At 40.4% G+C, this 18,141-nt stretch overlaps 1 protein-coding gene across 1 annotated transcript in view; it reads left to right on the forward strand.

Annotated features, from left to right (window-relative positions):
- Positions 1 to 18,141, forward strand: part of GUCY1A2 (guanylate cyclase 1 soluble subunit alpha 2) — a 174,406-nt gene that overhangs the window by 33,402 nt on the left and 122,863 nt on the right. The gene's annotated exons all lie outside the window — the stretch shown is intronic.

Raw genomic sequence — 18,141 nt, forward strand, 5'->3', positions numbered from 1 at the left:
ATTGATTTTCAGAGTTTTTAAGAGATAGCACAGTAAGAACAGTCAATCTCAATCACACTGGATATTTAGACAGCTAAGTTCTGCTTACGGGTGCCACATTTACAGTTCAGGTGGTCTGGATATAGCTTGAGTAACTCCACCTCTGTTTTGCTACCTACACTGGGCCGGTTTCAGAAAGACTTCTGCGGTAACTGCATGTAGAGTCCTGGGTTCTTTTCAAAACATAGCCACTTCTGACAGCACCAATGTTTCCAGCTTCTCTTTGGGACTGCTCTTTGGCACCAGTAAACATTGGTTTCTGCTGCATTTTCCTGTAGAAACATGCTCCCCCAGGAGAAGAAAACTAGTGCTTCTCATTTTGTATGAATTGATGTGATTTGACCTATTTAAAACCAAAAGGGAGTTTATTTTTCAGAATCTGTCCTCAAAATCACCCTAGCCTTTAATTACGAAAAGGAAATGTTGTGTGAAAGAAAAGTTTGGAGGTGTTGGCTCTGAGCTACCTTTCAGCACAATTGTTTCTCCTTTGAAAAGGGCTTGTGCCATGTTCCTTCCTCCCTCGGAGCCTGCCCATCCATCTCAGGCACCTTGCCCTGCCGTGGGACAGGGTCACAGTCCTTCAACCATCTTCTGCTCTTCATGAATCTGCTGTAAATCACACTGAATCACAGAATCGTCTAGGTTGGAAAAGACCTTGAAGATCATCCAGTCCAACCATTAGCCTAACATTGACAGTTCCCAACTACACCATATCCCTAAGCGCTATGTCGACCCGACTCTTAAACACCTCCAGGGATGGGGACTCCACCACCTCCCTGGGCAGCCCATTCCAGCGCCTAACAACCCGTCCTGTAAAGAAATGCTTCCTTATACCCAGTCTAAACCTTCCCTGGCGCAACTTGAGGCCATTACCTCTTGTCCTATCGCTTGTTACTTGGTTAAAGAGACTCATCCCCAGCTCTCTGCAACCTCCTTTCAGGTAGTTGTAGAGGGCGATGAGGTCTCCCCTCAGCCTCCTCTTCTCCAGACTAAACAACCCCAGTCCCCTCAGCCGCTCCTCGTACGACATGTGCTCCAGACCCTTCACCAGCTTCGTTGCCCTTCTCTGGACACGCTCGAGTAATTCAATGTCCTTTTTGCAGTGAGGGGCCCAAAACTGAACACAGTAATCGAGGTGCGGCCTCACCAGTGCCGAGTACAGGGGTAAGATCACTTCCCTGTCCCTGCTGGCCACGCTATTTCTGATGCAAGCCAGGATGCCATTGGCCTTCTTGGCCACCTGGGCACACTGCTGGCTCATGTTCAGCCAGCTGTCAATCAACAACCCCAGGAGGAAGAAGGTTTGGGGGGGGGGGTGGCTTTCAAAACGTTTTTTCCTATCTAATTACCGCTTAAACAAACAAAACATTTTCTTACTTGGGCAGGTTTCATACACTTGTGGCTTGCTCATAGGAGAGGTGGCAGGGAGTGGAGCTTGCTGGAGGCAGGTTTTGGCAGCCAGTTTGTGCATCAACTCTGATTTCAAAACCCTGTTCTGTACCATCAAACTGTGCAGCTCCGAGTGCATCTTTGCATCACTGTTGTGGTTTGTACCATGTGTCATTACAGGTGGGCAATGCATCGAATCTGCGGTGGGCCCAGCTACCACTCATGAGAGTGATCCTCTCTGTCTTAACATCATGTGTAGAGTCAGAGCCTGAACAAGTATCAGCACTAGCACTGGAGTAGCAATTCAGACTTTCTTGAGAAGCATGTAAAAGGGAAAGGCAGTAAAGGAAATCCTTTGTCTGCTAGCATTTAGGAGAAAAATTGTATCTTGAACAGTAAGGTGTAAATGAGAGGAAAGGGCAATGGTGAAATGTAGGGGACCTGAGGTAAATGTTATGCTGCAGGCATGAGAATTAATTGAGAACATTAATTTAGCTGAAGAGGTATTTTCTTCTGTCTCACCCGTTTTATAAGCATTTTCCAAAAGTTTGTTTGTGAGTAGTTTAATGAAGCTTTGTGAGTAGTTAAACGAAGCTCAGCATGTGATGCATTTTGCTAGATATTCCCTTTTCTCCCAAAATGAAAGGTTGCACAGATTCAGAGGTTGTGATTGTCTTGCTTACATAGATTTTAAGAGGAGTGACATGGCAATACTGTTATGTCATGCTCAGGTCCTTAATAACTCCTGGATAAAAAAAAAACCAGACTAAGCCTTGTGAACTGCATGCTGTCTTATTTTCCCAGAGCACATGTCACTCATGTAGCTCATTTTGGAATTCTTTTCAATTTGCCCACACTTGTTTGGAAGTTGAATATTGGGCAGGTAGATCAGTGGCTGTAAGCATGACCGGCTTAAAAGTCGGCAGTAACTGACAGGTATTTCCCTATTTCTCTGTCACACACCCCTATTCCGTTCATACTGGCACTGAGATCCCACTTATAGCTATTTATCTTTTTATTAGAAAATTCTGACTGCAATAACCTCAACACTTTTCAGACTTGTTATTTTCAGTGGCAGTTGAAGGGGTGCAACCGAGAGAACTCTGCTGTAGTTTTGAAAGTGTTCAGATGTCTCACTGGTTTCTCAAGAAATAAAAAATGTTTTAAAAGGCTTTGCGATGAGCAGAGGACCTTTCAGCCTCTCTTCAAAGCACTTGTATCTTCATTTCAATACATAAATTAGCTATTTTTTCAGGCTTGCAGTGAGAAAGAATAACAAAACAGTTTTCTTTTAGTCCTGACACCAGCTCTGTGTTCAGATGAAAGTGAGTCACAAATCATGATCTTTCCCTAATTAAACACCCAGAAGCAAATTAAAAAAAATCACCTGTCCTGACTTTCAGGGTGTTTAGTGCTTGTCTCATTTATGCAAAGTCTCATTTGTATACTTTGATTTACTGGGATTTGAGTAACTGGAATAAATGACTTGGCTTTATAACATTATTCTAAATTTCTGATATAAGGCCTAGAAGGTCTGGGTGATAAGTAGCACTTCCTTCAGAGATGTATGTACACCTTTGCAGAAGCACAGCCTCATGCATCAATGCATCAATATCTCAACAAAGTTTTGTTAATTTGATATGTCACCAGCTTCTACTTGGAGCTCTAAGCGTTTCCAGGATCCCATTGTTACAGGGACTGAACAGGAAAAAGAACTTTCCACTTGAAGAACATGGACTTTGTAGCTTTAAACCCAGTTTTCAACATCATCTGTACTCCTGGGTCATAATTGTAATGTTTTTATGTTTGCTTGGCTGATATTTCAGTCTCCATTATACAGTGGACACATGTGGTCCATGCAAGCATTTATTCTGCAAAATAGTAAGCAATTGTATGAATTTACTAGGTCAGCAGTCTCACTGACTTTACCTGAACTTATCAGAAGTTTGCAACTAAACACACTTGTAAGGCCGTGGAGAATAAGAACCAAATTGTACAAACTAACCCAGAATAACACAGGATGTGATGGATTACTTCCATCCTTTCTTCCCTCCCTCCTTCCATCCTTCCACTTTATTTTCTGCAGTGATCAAGTTATCCACACTGATGCTTTGGCTTTTTTCTTGATCGCTCTGCACATTCAAAATTGTCTGTATGAACAATTATGACTGTCTTTAGATCAGGTTTCCTAGTATGCATGCAGCTCTTCAGATGTATAAAAGCTGAATGTGATTGGCCTCTGAGGTTTCCAGTTTTCCCACGCAGCTAAATTCTTGTTATTGTTTGTTTATAGTATGGTACTACCCGGATCCTGAAGGGAGTATTAGGACCCTGTTGCTCTACTTCTTGTACAAACATTTTGTTGTTTTTCACATTTCACACTAATTTGTGCAGGTTTTTTTTGTGTTTAACCAGCGAGCTTCACTTGCATACAGTCAGATTTTCCAAATTTTGTGTATTATCCCTAAATAACAAGATCACAAATACTGCTGTTTCACCTTTCTAAGGAAACTCATTCTACACCTCTCTCTATGGGAGCAATTATTTATTGCAGCAATCAAAAATACATTTACTGTGGCAATTACCCATCTGGGATTGATTAGCTTATAGCTTCTCACATGATTAATACAACCGTACTCCACAAGAGTTTAATGAAAGTTAGTGGACTCCCATATAGAATAAGATACAATTTAAATTGAGAGGACTGGGTCTGAACTTGTCTGCTGGAGTGTTCTGAAGCCCCTGTCAAGCCCATCCACTGAGGTTTCCTTTCCGTGAAGGTGCTGGCATGTGGGAGAGTTGATAGTTGTGCACTGCCACCCAGGGGACAGGAGCTGCCTTCCTCTAGGCATCCCACAGTCCCTGGGAGTGGGTTCTCCTGGCCAAGCACCTCCAGGTATTTGCAAAAAGCAGATGGGGTGTTTGCACACAAGTCTCTCCCTGACTCCCTCACCTGTGCAGAAAGTATGTTGACATAACAGTTTCAGTGTTTTACTTGTGAGCACTGCACTACTTAGACGCGTGTGGTATTAACACTGCTGAGACAGCATCTGCAGGACTTCCACTTTCAGACTTTTCCAGTGTCAGTTCCTCATCTCTGTGAATCACTGTTGTTTTTAAGGCAGATCATCTTTTACTGCATCTCTTTGTATATGCTGTTTGTTTTCACTGAGCTCCCCAGTGGATATTACCTGATTCTGCTGCCTCAATGACTTTGCCTTTCTTGAGCAGCCTGATAACTTCCCCCTCACCTTAATGGTGAGACCTTGCACAGATCTTTCTTTTAGTTTCCACCAAGGACACTTTTCACGTTTCCATTGAAATTGCATGACCAGGAATTTTCCACTTTGTCTTTTTTTTGCAGAGAACAAGACAAAATGCATCTGATTACCCAGTAGTAAGTCATGCACATAGCGTGAGTGCAGGTGGGCTGCCCTCCCACCATTTTTTGACCAGACAAGGACTGGAAGCTCCTGATAGGTACTTGCCGAGCACAGTCATTTTCTGACTATACTAATGAACAAGGCCATCTGTGACGTGATGTAAATACTTGCCTCCTTGACAGTACAGTGAGATGGCTGGAACTGCTTCACTTTTTGGCTTATTGGGAAGATAAAGACTGACTCTCCTGGTTTTCCTGTCTTGGCTAACATCGTCCTCACGTGCCACTGCTGTGCCATCAGTGCTGGGCAGATTGAGAGGAGACAGGGCTGCCCTCGCAGGGGTCCACTGCGACCCTGAGGCCTTGATCCAGATCCAGTCCTCTCGATGCATGGATTGACAGGACGAGCCCTGCCAGCACTGGTTTGTGGGTGCCTTTCTGAAACTGTGACTTGGCATGCAGTTGGCAAGAAAGTTGAAAGTGAATCATGAAAGAAATTATTTGGTTCACTGCCAGATACTGCGCAGCTGTATTTTCCTTGTACTACTGCTTTCCTGCTCAGACTAACAGCCCTTTTCCACCTTTGAAATAAATCAGTTTTTATAAGAATACTCACTGGCCTTTGACTTACTGTTAGGCCTGCGAACACTTTAATTTAGAGAACTTGGCTAAGAATAAAGCTGGCACCTAAAACTGCATTACTGAAGGTGGCAAGAATTTTCCTGGTGGAATGTATTCTCTTTGAATATGCCATTTTATTAAAATCACAACTTCCCCAGAAGTTTGGCAAAATGTGTTCTGGAAAATAAATTATTGTGGTAAAATGTTTTGTTCAGTGATTTTAGATACAAAATACCTTTTACTAGGAAAAAGTTTTACATCATAAATTATAATACAACATTTAAAATATGAAACATTGGTTTTGACAAAAACAATCCTCTGAAAATTTTACATTGCAAAAAGTTCCAAATACCACATATAATTCAGATTTTCAAGAAACACCAACTCTGTAATGATAAAATGTCCAGCAAAATGGTAGTGTCAGCTTTTTATAGCTCTACTGATTGTGCAGGCTGGCTGAGCCAGAGCCTCATTTGTTGTCAGTGGGGAGGAGAGTTTTATGATAGATGAGCTAGACTGCACCAGAAGGAATTTGTCCCAGTGTACTGATTTAGATAAATGCAAAATAAATAAAAATAAACCAGTCCAGAGCAAAGATTTAAAAAACCTGTATCTGGAAAGTTAGATTCTAAAGTGTGTAGTTAGACATGTAGTAAATGGCCAGATTTTTAAAAATGCTGAGTAATAAACAACTGTTCATTTTAAAATGTAGGCTGATTCAGTGGAAGCTGGTGGGAATTTCCCCTCTTCATTTCCACTGTTTTGTTTAACTGTGGAGTTATTAATCTAGTCCTTCCTCCATGGTATGAGGAAGTGCCATCTCTAGGTCAAATACTTCCTTTCAGTCACTCATCTGTGTATTTGTCATGCACGATCAGATCAAAAGTTCATCCAGTCCAGCATGCTGACTCTCGTAGTGACCCATAGACAATGCTTAATGCAAAATGTAAGAAAAAGTTTAAGCCTGCGGTGCTCTTTTCTGTAATATACCCTCCCAGCTTTTAGCTCTCTCAGGATGAAGGCAATTCTGCTTGCAGTGGCTTCCAGGATGTGACACCTGATAGCTCCCACAGGACCACTCCTCCATAATTTTCTCTAGCACCTTTTGAGCCCAGGTAAGTTCATACTGTTGGCTCTGTGGCATCCTGTGGCCATAAGGTCCACTGTTTACTAGAAGCTGTGAAGATGAGACGTCTCTGGTTTGTGGCCACTTTCAGCCAGGTCTGTGGAAACATCGTGTGCAGAGTGGAGCAGCTGGTGAGGAAGCCTGCTTCAGCAAAGCAGTTTCCCATTGTGTTTTTTAACCATTGGAAACTGTATAAAAATAATGCTTTTTAAAATCCAGGAAGTACATTGTCCCCTTTTTTATACTGAGAGTCTATTCTTTATCTGCTACTTTTTAAGTTTATTCTGGACCAACTGAATGAAACAAGTCCTGACACCAGCAGACTAATTTAAAGCTCACAACACACAATCTTGAAGTGTTTTGCTTTTGTTCTGTAACTGTGTTTTTCTTCTTCTAATAAAATTCAAATAAAGTGGCCTGAAAATCATTCTAGCATGAGGGACATCTGTCACTTATGATCTAGGAATTCGAATTTTTTCCAGAGCTGATTTATTCACAGTCAGTCAGCCTTTGACACTAAGCTTCCATTGCTTTGCAGGCTCCTTGAGCTCTCAGAATCAAATTGTATCTTCTGTTTCTGCTAATGCTAATATCCCACACATTTGCTTGTCAAAATGTGTTTGGACTTTGATGGTTTTCAAGATGAATTGGATTGGATGGCTTGATTGCTTCTAGAGACTGTGGTGGGTTATAAGAAACAATAGATGATGTGACTTTCTTATCTCACTAACAGTTGTGCATCGGAGAACTTTAATGACACTCTGAAAGTGGCCCAGAATTTTTAGTATTTCTTCTTCAAGGCAGACCAATGAAAATGTCACTTTTAAAATGTTTTCAGTGATTGGACAGAAGGAGAAGTGTAACAATCTAAATATAAAATACTCCCTTCTTTTTTCCATTAGCTGAAAACCAAAGAAGCTGTTTGGAAATTATTTTGTTGAGTCAAGTGGCTATTAAAACAATTTAACTCCATGGTGAACTCTCCCCTCTTATGATTTGTATAATTTTTTATGATAAGGAAGCTGCATGCACATGAAAATGTCCATCTTTCTCTATTCGACTGAAAGCTCTTGAATGGGTTTCTAAATTACACTATGTCATAACCGGAATAAAAAAACCACATTTCATTAATTTTTACATCACCTAGTGAGAATACAACTCAGCCTGATTTTCAAGAATGCATTTTTTTCTACCTCTTTCTTCTAGTGACTAAAATTAAGTATTGGTTATTCACAAAACATTTGTATAATTTTCCTCATTTGCTTATGTGAGTTCTTGAGTGACTGCTTTTCATGGCATCACAGTCCTCTAATCTGAATAGGTGTGATGTCATCAAAAAAGCTATTTTCCTTGGGATGGTTGAATTAAAGTGGAAACATTCAGTCACTCTTTACCTTCCTCCCTCCTGTCCTGGCACTTGCAACTGAGCAATGCATGTAGTCAAGCTAAGGCTTCTTTTCTGTGTCTCTTAGCAGAGGCTGAAGTGACCTTAGAAAGCAGGGGAAGAGCCTGAGTGTCTCTCAGTGGATTGAGTGGCTTTCATGCATGAGCTTCCATAAGTGTATGGGTGGAAAGTCAGAGGCTGTGGGAACACCTGGGTGTGCCTCTGAGCATAAACACCAAGTTTATTGCTCGGCAGGGCAGCAAGTGCAAGGCCTAGCACTACCTGTGATGGCAGCTTTCAGTTGTAAGGTCACTTCTACCCAGCAAATGCCAATACCTCCTGCTGACCCTGCTCCTGGAGCATGCTCCTTGCCTGAGACCAAGCCTGAGTTACTCCAAGTTACTTGCAGAGTGGCCGTGCATGGCCAAAGAGTCCAGGGAGTGGAAAGGAAGCTTTCCACTTTTTTCCTCCACCTTAAATTTTGTCTTGAAACCTCAAATTAAGACCATGGGATTCCTTTCCTATTTGGTTTTGAGTGTAGTTTAATAGTTTTGGACCAGTTGTCAACTACTTGGCTTTGGTCCTCCGATTCCATCTCATAAATATCTAGGCTTTTGAGTTTATATTATAGTTGACAGCATGGATTGGCTCTAAATATGTTAATTTACTCATGCCCATTGTGCATGCATCTTGTCCTGGATTCTTCATGATTTTTTTCCATGGAGGCAAAGCTCTGATTTTCTGAAACTCTCCATGAAATAGGAACTTTGCTGATGTTTTGCTGGGTGGTGGACTCAGGCAGAATAGACAACTGACGGCAAATTACTTTGCCTGTGATTTGTACCTGGTTTTGACCCCTTTTATATTCTGGGAATGTGGCTGAATCAGACATTGTAAATTTTGTAGGTCATAAGACTCAAATCAAAAGAAATACTACTATGAAGTAACACCTAGCTTATTTTGCATAAGGAATAATTAGCAGTAGTATGAGAAAGGAAGATAATAGCTCTTTGCAAAAGTCAAGACTTAGAAAAGTGACTTGCAAAAACCAGGTGCTGATTTGCTAATACTTAGGTGCAGTGTTTCTCTTATCTTTGCACAGCAATGGATGCAGAACGGAAAATGATGTGATGTGAATAAGTTTGACTGGGTAGTGTTTTACTGCCTTTTACTCTTGCCAAGGATGTGCAATATTTACCCTGCTTTGTCTTCCAAGGGCAGTGACTGACAGTCTCAGTGACAGCAGATCACCTATTGCCAGGCAGGCGGCCCATGCCAGCAGTTCTAATCATTGTTTTAGCACATGTTTTGCAATGATGAAATGGCGTGTTGAGGAGCCAGGAGTACTCACTCAGGAGGGATGAACCTTTCCTTTGCAGTTCTTTACACTGCTGAGTATGGAGTCCTCACTGAATCGTACAGCCCAGCCAGGCAGACCAGCGGTTGGATAACTCTGGATTTGCTACTCTAGGAATATTCCTTCGTCACGTGTGTGTTTTTAGGACATGCTAAGACAGAAGTTATCTCAGCAACAAACATGTTAGATGTAGAAGTTACATAAACCACAGAAGTACTTCTTAGAGGGAACACAAGGATGTGCCCGGCTTCTTCTGCTTGTGCTAAGCCATCATAGGGAAAAAAAATAATCCAGAGTTATATAATCTGCTGTTTTGAGGATTCCTCAAATATTGTAGTTGGTCTCATTCATCATTTTTTTGAATATGCCTTTTATAACCATATATATTCACATTATCTCCAGCTAAAACTATCGATGATACATTTCCTTTTAAAAAGTATGTAACACCACTCTTGTATCATCATGATTAAAGAGAGTGAAATGAGTTAACCCATAAAATAATGTTTATCTTATTTGTTCCTGTCACTAACCTTTGGCTTTTATAAGTGAGAACTTAGAATAAGTATCTGAAAAGAGAATTAAATGTTCTTCTTCCACAGACCCGGCCGGGACAGGCATGTAAGATACTCCTAATGTAATCTTCCTCCTGTTTTGGTTCAAAACAGAAACAACTTGTTCCTCTTTGCAGTTTGCAAACAAATAATAAACATTTGGTACTTTGAGATAAACATTTTAAAATTCAGTCCTAGATGAAGACACATTTAAATATTATTTTGAACATTTTGACCAATGTAGTTTCTATTTGCCTTGTGAGTTTTCTGTATTTTATGATACTTGTTACTCTCTTTCTTTCTAAGGACTTGAATTGATCTTCTTGTTCATAGTGAATGCAGCTTTTTCTGTAATGATTCTCACTCTACTAGCAGAGTAGGGTCACTAGCAGAGCAGGGTCTATGCAAGTCTATCAGGAATATAAATAATTTTCCTTTTCGTATCACCTTTCTTTTTCTTTGAAAATTTAGAGATTGAATCCTTTTTGCCCTGTGCCTAGAAGGGACTGTTATGAACATACTGTTTGATCTGCATACGTAAGGATGTTAGCTATTAATTGCTGTGTCTTTCTGACAGCATCTTCCTAGGAATATTCCAGTGGCTTTAGTGGATTGCTGTCATGACTGGAGTTGGTAGGGTCTGATTATGTCATGTCTCTGTACTTCAGTCTAGTAATTCCCTCCTCAAACATTGAACCCGTAGCTTTAAAAATGTCTATTCTGATGAAATTACAGGTCTAGGGAACCCTCCCTAAGGCAGATAATATTACTGAAGTGTTTAAAAAAGATGGTTTACATTGACAGGTTACAAAGTTAACTGCTCCTGAAAATTCATAAAATAAAAAGCTTAGAGCATAAAAATATTTGGCCTGTGCTGTGTTTGGGAGAATTTGAAGAATGACACCAAATTTGTAAGCAATCTATTAATAAATCCATTCCTTAAGCAGGTATTTTAATGGGCAAAGATATTAAAACTGGGGTAACTTTGGAGACCTTCAGTTGTGGCTGTTGAAGGGCTAATACATCTGTCACAAAACAAAAGTCAAGTCATGCCCACTGGCTTGAGGAAGAAAGAAAAAAACTGGTCAGACTAACTTATTTTTCATTCTGTGTGTGATGGGGGTAGGCTCCTCTGCAACACCTTGGCACATTCTGCTGTTTTAGTTCTGTTTGAGAAGGGAAGATCAGTGACACTGAGACATGGGCCCCAGAACAGGCATGACGTGTGAATCAGGGGACTCAGTTATGTCCCCTCCTTCCACTGATGCCAAGAATCTTTACAGCTAAAATTCATCTTTTAATCCTTCTGTCCATAGTTTTGGATGACTTCAGTTGTCAGGTAGCTTCTCCTTATCTGCATGACTTTGCTTAGAAAGGGGTGATATTAAAACTGATCTTATGCAGTACAGCACAGACTGATTTCTTGTATTAGTGTTAAACATGCGTGGGGAATGCCCAGTGAATTCTATATTAATTATATTTTAAATGTTAACTTAAAATAATTGGTGCAATTTTTTGTAAAACCCTCAGTGCTTTCTGCTTTGTTACCTCAGAGGCATATAGCAGAGGGAATATTTGAATGCATTAGCAGAGCCTGGCAATTATTCTCGTCTGTGCTTGCTGTGGCTCAGAGTCCTTTGCAGTGCAGGCTTTTGGATGACTCCCCTACGAAACTACTTTCTGTCTCCAAGGTCATTGCATCTGGTAAAAGTCAGGCAAAAGGAATGAAGAGATCCTCTATTCCCGGACTTCTGTTATGCCAATAAGAGCTACCAAGAAAAGAACAGAAGAGGCTACGTCAGCTCCACTGAAACACAAAGGAAAAAATACCAGTGCTTGGCAAATATTAAAGGTGATACTTCATCTTGAAAGAACTTCAATTTTTCAACTTCATTGAATTGTATTTAGTTTTTCATTTAAAAGGAAAAATATGCTATAAAAATACTGTCTGCGGCAGCGATTTGAGTGCTCCGCAGACAGGCAGTGTTTAATTTTCATGTGAAAGAAGCATGGAACGTATCATTAAAAGGGCATCAAATTTTCTCACTCATCTCAGTGGACTGCTGATTCAGTCTATTTCCTCTTTGCTCAGGAAGGCTTCAGATTCAGTTATTGGATAACTTCTGTTCTGTGTCTTGAACGTTCGGTTTCTGGCATTTGTTCCTGGGAATATGGGGATGAAATAGCTGAGAATATTTTCTGTCAGCCAAGAATGCAGAAACATCTGAGTGGTTTCCTAGCTATGTTCAGCAGCATTAGAGGGTCCTGAAAAGCTTTTGGAACTGTTTTGGGTGATGGGGAACTCCACAGAGAGTTCTAGGGACATGGGAATAACACTGACAAATCCATAAACAGTATTTAAAAATAACTGACTTATTTGCTCTGATTCTGTTTTTTCCCATGGTGTCATATAATCATATATGGGCTCACTGATTGTGATGAACACACCCGGGTACCATACCAAACTAGCATGACTTGAAGGATGATCCTAGCAGCCCACTGCTTGCACTGTCCAGAAATTCCAATTTTTATTAGTAGAATATTCTGTGAAACAACTGTAACAATAAAAAAAACCAATTCTGTGAGTAATAGTGTAGTGAGGTGTGCCTGAGAGTATAAAAGGAAAGAAAAGTGCCAGCAGATGTGGTCAGGATCTCCTGACCCTAACTGACAACATAAGTCAAGTTACAATTCTAAACTGAATATATCATCCTGCCATTGTGGGACCAAAACCTGGTACCTTTGGCCAGGATAAATAAGATGTTATTTCTTGATTTGTCGTAATAGATATCATCAACCCAGTTTCAACAGGATTACTTTGGGAGAAGGTACTTATTTTGAGTAAGGAGAGCAAAATAAAGTCTAATTTGACATTAAATGCAGAAAATATATTTGGTGACTGCTCCTACAAATGTCTTGAACATGAAACTCTTTTGGTAACAGAAGCTGTCCATATGGCATGTTCAGGGAATTAGACTTTTATTTCTAAATAGGAGTCATTAACTTCGTCAATACTGTACTGCTGTATTTTTTTAGTTTAGAAGAGATACAATTATAAATCTCTTTTTTTAAAGGAAAAAAATTCTTTTTCCCTATAAAATTAATTTACTGTTCAACAAATTGTGACTTAAAATTGTATAAGCTTTATCTTTTTGTATATGTTAATTTGATTGACATTTTAAGACTTGTTTCTATAGTCACTGTAGAAGTAGAGATTGTAGTATTCATTATGGGAAATGTCCACAAAATTGCCAGTGAATTAATAACAAGAAATTACTAACACTTGTTTTCCACCTATGCCAAAGTACAGCTCTATAAAATTATGGGGTCAAAGAACTGATTGACCACCCACGTGTTTATTTCTGCATTTGTTTTCAGCTACAAATGGCTATTTGTAGGCCAAACCCTAGGCTCCTTTCACTAGCAGATCTTACAGGGAAGTTGTCAGATGCTGGTCTGAGTAACTACCTGGGTAAGGATATAAATTCTGTGTGAAGTCAAGGAGAATTTGACCAAGAAATGACTTAACTAAGAAAATAGGGCAGATCCAAGATTTTGTCTTACGATGTTTTAATCAAAGTAGATATATTAAAATTAATGTTAATATTATCTTAATGCAGGTGTTATTTTACAGAATCATAATATACAGATAATTAACCTGCAGTCTGCCAAGGAAAGCAACACCCAAGTGAGGCGTCTGAGATCATGAAATGATGCAAAAAGTTTGATCTGTTGGCTTTTTTGTGGCACAGATAAAAATGTTCTCTACAAAATACCCTATCACCAAAGCTCTTGGTATTGAATCTTCATGCAAAGAATGTGTCTATATGGGAATAGTCTTGCTGGGTGAAACTTTGAAGGACATGTTAGCCTGTTGCTCCTGTGTATTAAATTTTGCACACGCAGGACTGGTCAGGAACATAGTGAGGGCACAGATAACTAAAATACCCTGTGTGGTATTTTTCTGGAAATGTGGATGAGCTCCATCTCTAAACTGGTCCAGCCTGGCCAGCTGTGAATGAGGAGTCAAGTCATGGCTGCTACTGCAACATGATGCCCAAGCCATGCTGGTGCCAGGGGCTGTTTGGCTGAGCAGTGCTGCAGCTTTCCTCGACAGTGGATCAACAGCCTATGCAGTATCAGCAGGAAAGCAACTTCCCAAGTGTCCTCAGGGCATGGAAATTATCCAGAATTCTCCCAGAGCATGGGCTAATGACCTTATAGAAGTGTTGCTGCCTCCAGACTGATTACTTTGGGGAAGGGATGTTGTAGATCTGGGTGAGCTCTTGTTTCTCAGCAGACAGCTCCATTTCAGAGCTCAGGCTTCTTCGATATCACAGCTGAGTGAGGACCACTGCTGCATGCCTAAGTCCTGCAGCACTGATGTTGCTTTTTGAAATTGTTATATAAGTGCTTTTGTTCAATTCAGCTGGTCCCAACCTTGTTGCAGCTGGGCATCACTCAGTCAAATCAGTCATATTCTGTATTAGCAAACAGTTAACACTACTTTCAAAACAAAGAGCTGTGATAGAGAATAAATATGTGTTTTAAATGATGTCTTAGAGGAACTGTATCAATCAGTAAATGATCTGACTATATGCAAAGCAAACAGCATGTCTGTCTTGTCCCTTGAAGAGATCCAGTGCCCTCTTGCTCACCCATTTTCATACTCTCCACTCCCGTGTGACTGCCTCTCTAAACCAGAACTCTGACTTTTCACTTGCTGTTTGTTTTCAACATCTGATCCACTGCAACCCCACTCCTAGGCCCACAGCTGGAGTGTGAAGGTCACACACATTATCACTGACCATGTGTGGACTAGTGAGCTGTGCGGTTCCAGAAACATTTGGAGGCTCTTCAAAGCAATTGTACTCTTAAATGGTGAGATGCTCCTTGGCATGATTCTGGCTCGTACCAGTTAGTAGTCTCCCAAACATTACCTGGCTCATGGTCAAGAGTTTTCCAGGGGGAATCTGGATGTGACCACTCTGGGAGGGTGAAGGAGGTCAGCTGTGTGGACTCACACCATTCCTTCCCTGTTGGTTGCCATGCTAGAGGACAGTCTTGGGTGTTTTACCTTTCTTTACAGAGCTCAGAGTGCAAGAGTTCCTGCAGAAGCAGGAGATGGTGACCCCAGAAGATTGTGTTCTGCAGCCCCGACTGTGCTCCTGCAGATGCAATAGGCAACCTGCTCTTAGGTAGGCAGGGAAGCCTTTTCCATATGCCTGCCTCCCTGCAGGCGTGCTGCTGTGTGCCCCTAGCATTGTACCTGCTGGGCACAACTGAGAGAGTTACTGTCTCTCCTACACATCACTTCTAGCTACTACACCAGGTGACAGTTGTTCTTGCTGCATTTCATATCAGAATTCCTTTCTTTCCAAACCATCCCACCTTGCTGCCTGTGCTGCAGCTAGGCAGTGCTGGTTCTCATTCAGAGTTACAGAAGTCCAATATGCTCCGTACCACTGTTTTCCCATCATGGTACTATGTTTTTTCCTAACTAAAAAGTTTTAAAAGTGCATAAAATGTTGTTTGTTTGTGGACTTGTGTTCTGTTTTGGATCCAGTTACCTGATTACTTTTCTCTAAGTCAGCACTGAAACACCGTTAAATCATTTGTGGCATTCTCCAGGATTTGATTTTATCAGTTAGTCTGACAATCTGTGTGCTGGAAACATTATCTAAGATAAGGTTCTCAGTTTGAAACTGTGGTCTGAAGGTAAGATCTTTAATGTGAATGCAAGTGGACATGATATTATGTGGGATAGGCCCAAGCAGTCCTCCAGCTGAGGTCCCCTATGTATCATTTCTATTTGTCTTTATTATTTATACATATTTATACAGGGTTCATGCCTGTATGTAGGTACATAGGATGGCATAGTCTCTTGGATTGCTCAGATTCTAAGCAGATAGGTACTACGTAGGAAAAAATAGAAGAACATCCTAATATATAATGGTTGAACATAAATACACGTTCAGTTTGCAGTTTAAGCTGTTTGCTATGATCCTCTATATGACATAGCCATTTATGATTAAATTTATGACATACGCTCTGTTAGTCTGTGATCTTATTTTAATGAATGTCACTGTCCTTACTGTCCTACTAATTTCTACCTGATTTTGTCTGTGAGAGAAACCCCCAGAACTTGTATCTGAGCCACCTTGCTCCTTCCTGGTGCCTACCTCTGTAGTGAAGAGGCCTGTAAGATGTAGGTCCTCTGGGCTTGTAGTTTAATGCCTTTAGCAAGGATGTGACAGAAATACAAGTAACATAAGCACAAGACTTTCTCAAGACAAGGACTTTCTTTTTGATATCACTTATGACCACTGGATGTTTTTGAACAAAGTATTGTGGGATATGTTCCTCTGTCTTTGTTTGACCATCACCTAATCCCTTTGTCTACAACCACCTTCAGTTTATCATAGTGTTTCACCAGTAGTTTGAAGCAGGGGGAGTCCTCCTGCTCTCTCTGTGGGAAAGGCTTTCTTTTGCAATGTGCTTTTCCATGCATAAAGCACAGCTGTGGTTCTTCAGGGTCTCCAGGTCCTTGTCTGGTGAACCCACTGTGAAGCCTCAACCCTTTAGCTCTCTTAGCTCTGGTATTCGAAAACAATTGTGGCAGTGAGTGAGTCATCCAAATTAATGGACACTGCAGATTTTTACCCGCTCCCCCCCCCCCCCCCCCCTGTGAATAGTCTTCACATTAGCAGATACTCAGGAGACTTCTTTAAGGAGATCCATGTGCACTTTTCTAGTTAGGGTCCTTTTCTCAAAGGAGACTTTATTGTAACACTTTTCCTGGATATGCAGTATGGAAACTTATGTCAGAAATAGCTAGCTGCCAGATTAGAGATGGCCTTATGCTTCTCTCTGTTAATTGCTTTCTATGGTGTGTTATACAGCAAACGTTAGTGGTTGCTGTTCAAACAGAGCTTTCGCACATGACTGGGGAAGCAGAAGGATTACATGCGGAGGAAAAACAGATTCCATTTTCTAACAAGCTAAAGAGTTGTTAACATTTTCAGAGTATCTGCATGTGTTTGTGAATTGCGTCTGCTGAAGTGAAAATTGTACAGATGATCAGTATTCGATAACGTGTTACGGAGTGTTAAAAAAGAGACAGTTTCTGATCCCTGCATAGATTAAAAAGCAGGAGGCTTACTTCTTTGAAAGAAGTGCTGTATGAATCATAAAAAAATGCCTTGGGAGTTTAACAGATCTTCTCCTGTGTAATTGTTCAAGCATTTGTATTTGTAGGTAGTAATCTACCTAAAGGCTGCCTGGTGCTTTCCCACTTGAGTTAGAGAAAATGAACAGAAATAAGGCATTCTGCTTAGCAGGACTGATATCCCACAGGAGATTATAAAGGAGCTGAGTAAACCTGTTTTCCCTTTAGCACAAGTATGACTGAGAAATGAGTTTAATTTGTAGGTTTATTCCCCTTGAAGAAATGTATCAGTAAAGGATATTTGTCAATCTGCTACTGCAGATCTGTGAGAAGAACCTAATAATATAACTCTCTGTTCTTGTTCATGAAAGTGATCTAGATTTAAAATAACTTCTCCCGGAGGAGTGGGAGGGGAAGGATTGTTTTAAACTGGGATTAGAAACATCCTGAAAAGTTTACCTGAGTGCCCTAGTTACTGGGATCCATTTACTGTTAATATGTTTGTTGCAGACATATTTTTGTAAAACATTGGGATTTTGGAAAAGCTAAAAAAGCTATGGGAAACAAATGAGTCTTTATATAGATAAACGAGAGGCATCTTGTACTTGACACTGCATTTGCACAGGATGTTGGTGCATAGATGTTTAAGTAACGCTGAACTTAGTTGGAAGAAAAGTCCTGTTTCTACTAACTTCAACAGGATTTATGTGAATTGTTGTAAGAGGCAGGATTTTAGCTAAGGTGAAAACAGACAAAAATGTATTCCTTCAAGTAGTCTATTGCTGGAATTACAGAAGGACCATACTGTAAAACTAAAATCAAATTGTAACTCAGAAAGTCCATTTTCTGTTACCTTGCATTTTATTTAAGAGAGGAAGAACAGTTATATGGTAGCTTGTCTTATCTGCTTTGCACAGGAGTCTGAGAAGAAGAGGTGAAGAAATAGCTTTTTACTTATGAAATGTAATGCTGTTTATAATCCACCAATGTACTGACTTTTAAGAGTACCAGTTTGCTTGATCTTCTTTTTTTATTTCTCATTGGAGGCTTTTCATTTTCTACTTTAAAGATTTCTGCTAAGTAAATAGGAACACTTGAATAAAGGAATCGGTTCATATTTTGAT

The sequence above is a fragment of the Strix aluco genome, chromosome 2 (genome assembly GCF_031877795.1).
Source record: "Strix aluco isolate bStrAlu1 chromosome 2, bStrAlu1.hap1, whole genome shotgun sequence".
Taxonomy (NCBI): Eukaryota; Metazoa; Chordata; class Aves; order Strigiformes; family Strigidae; genus Strix; species Strix aluco.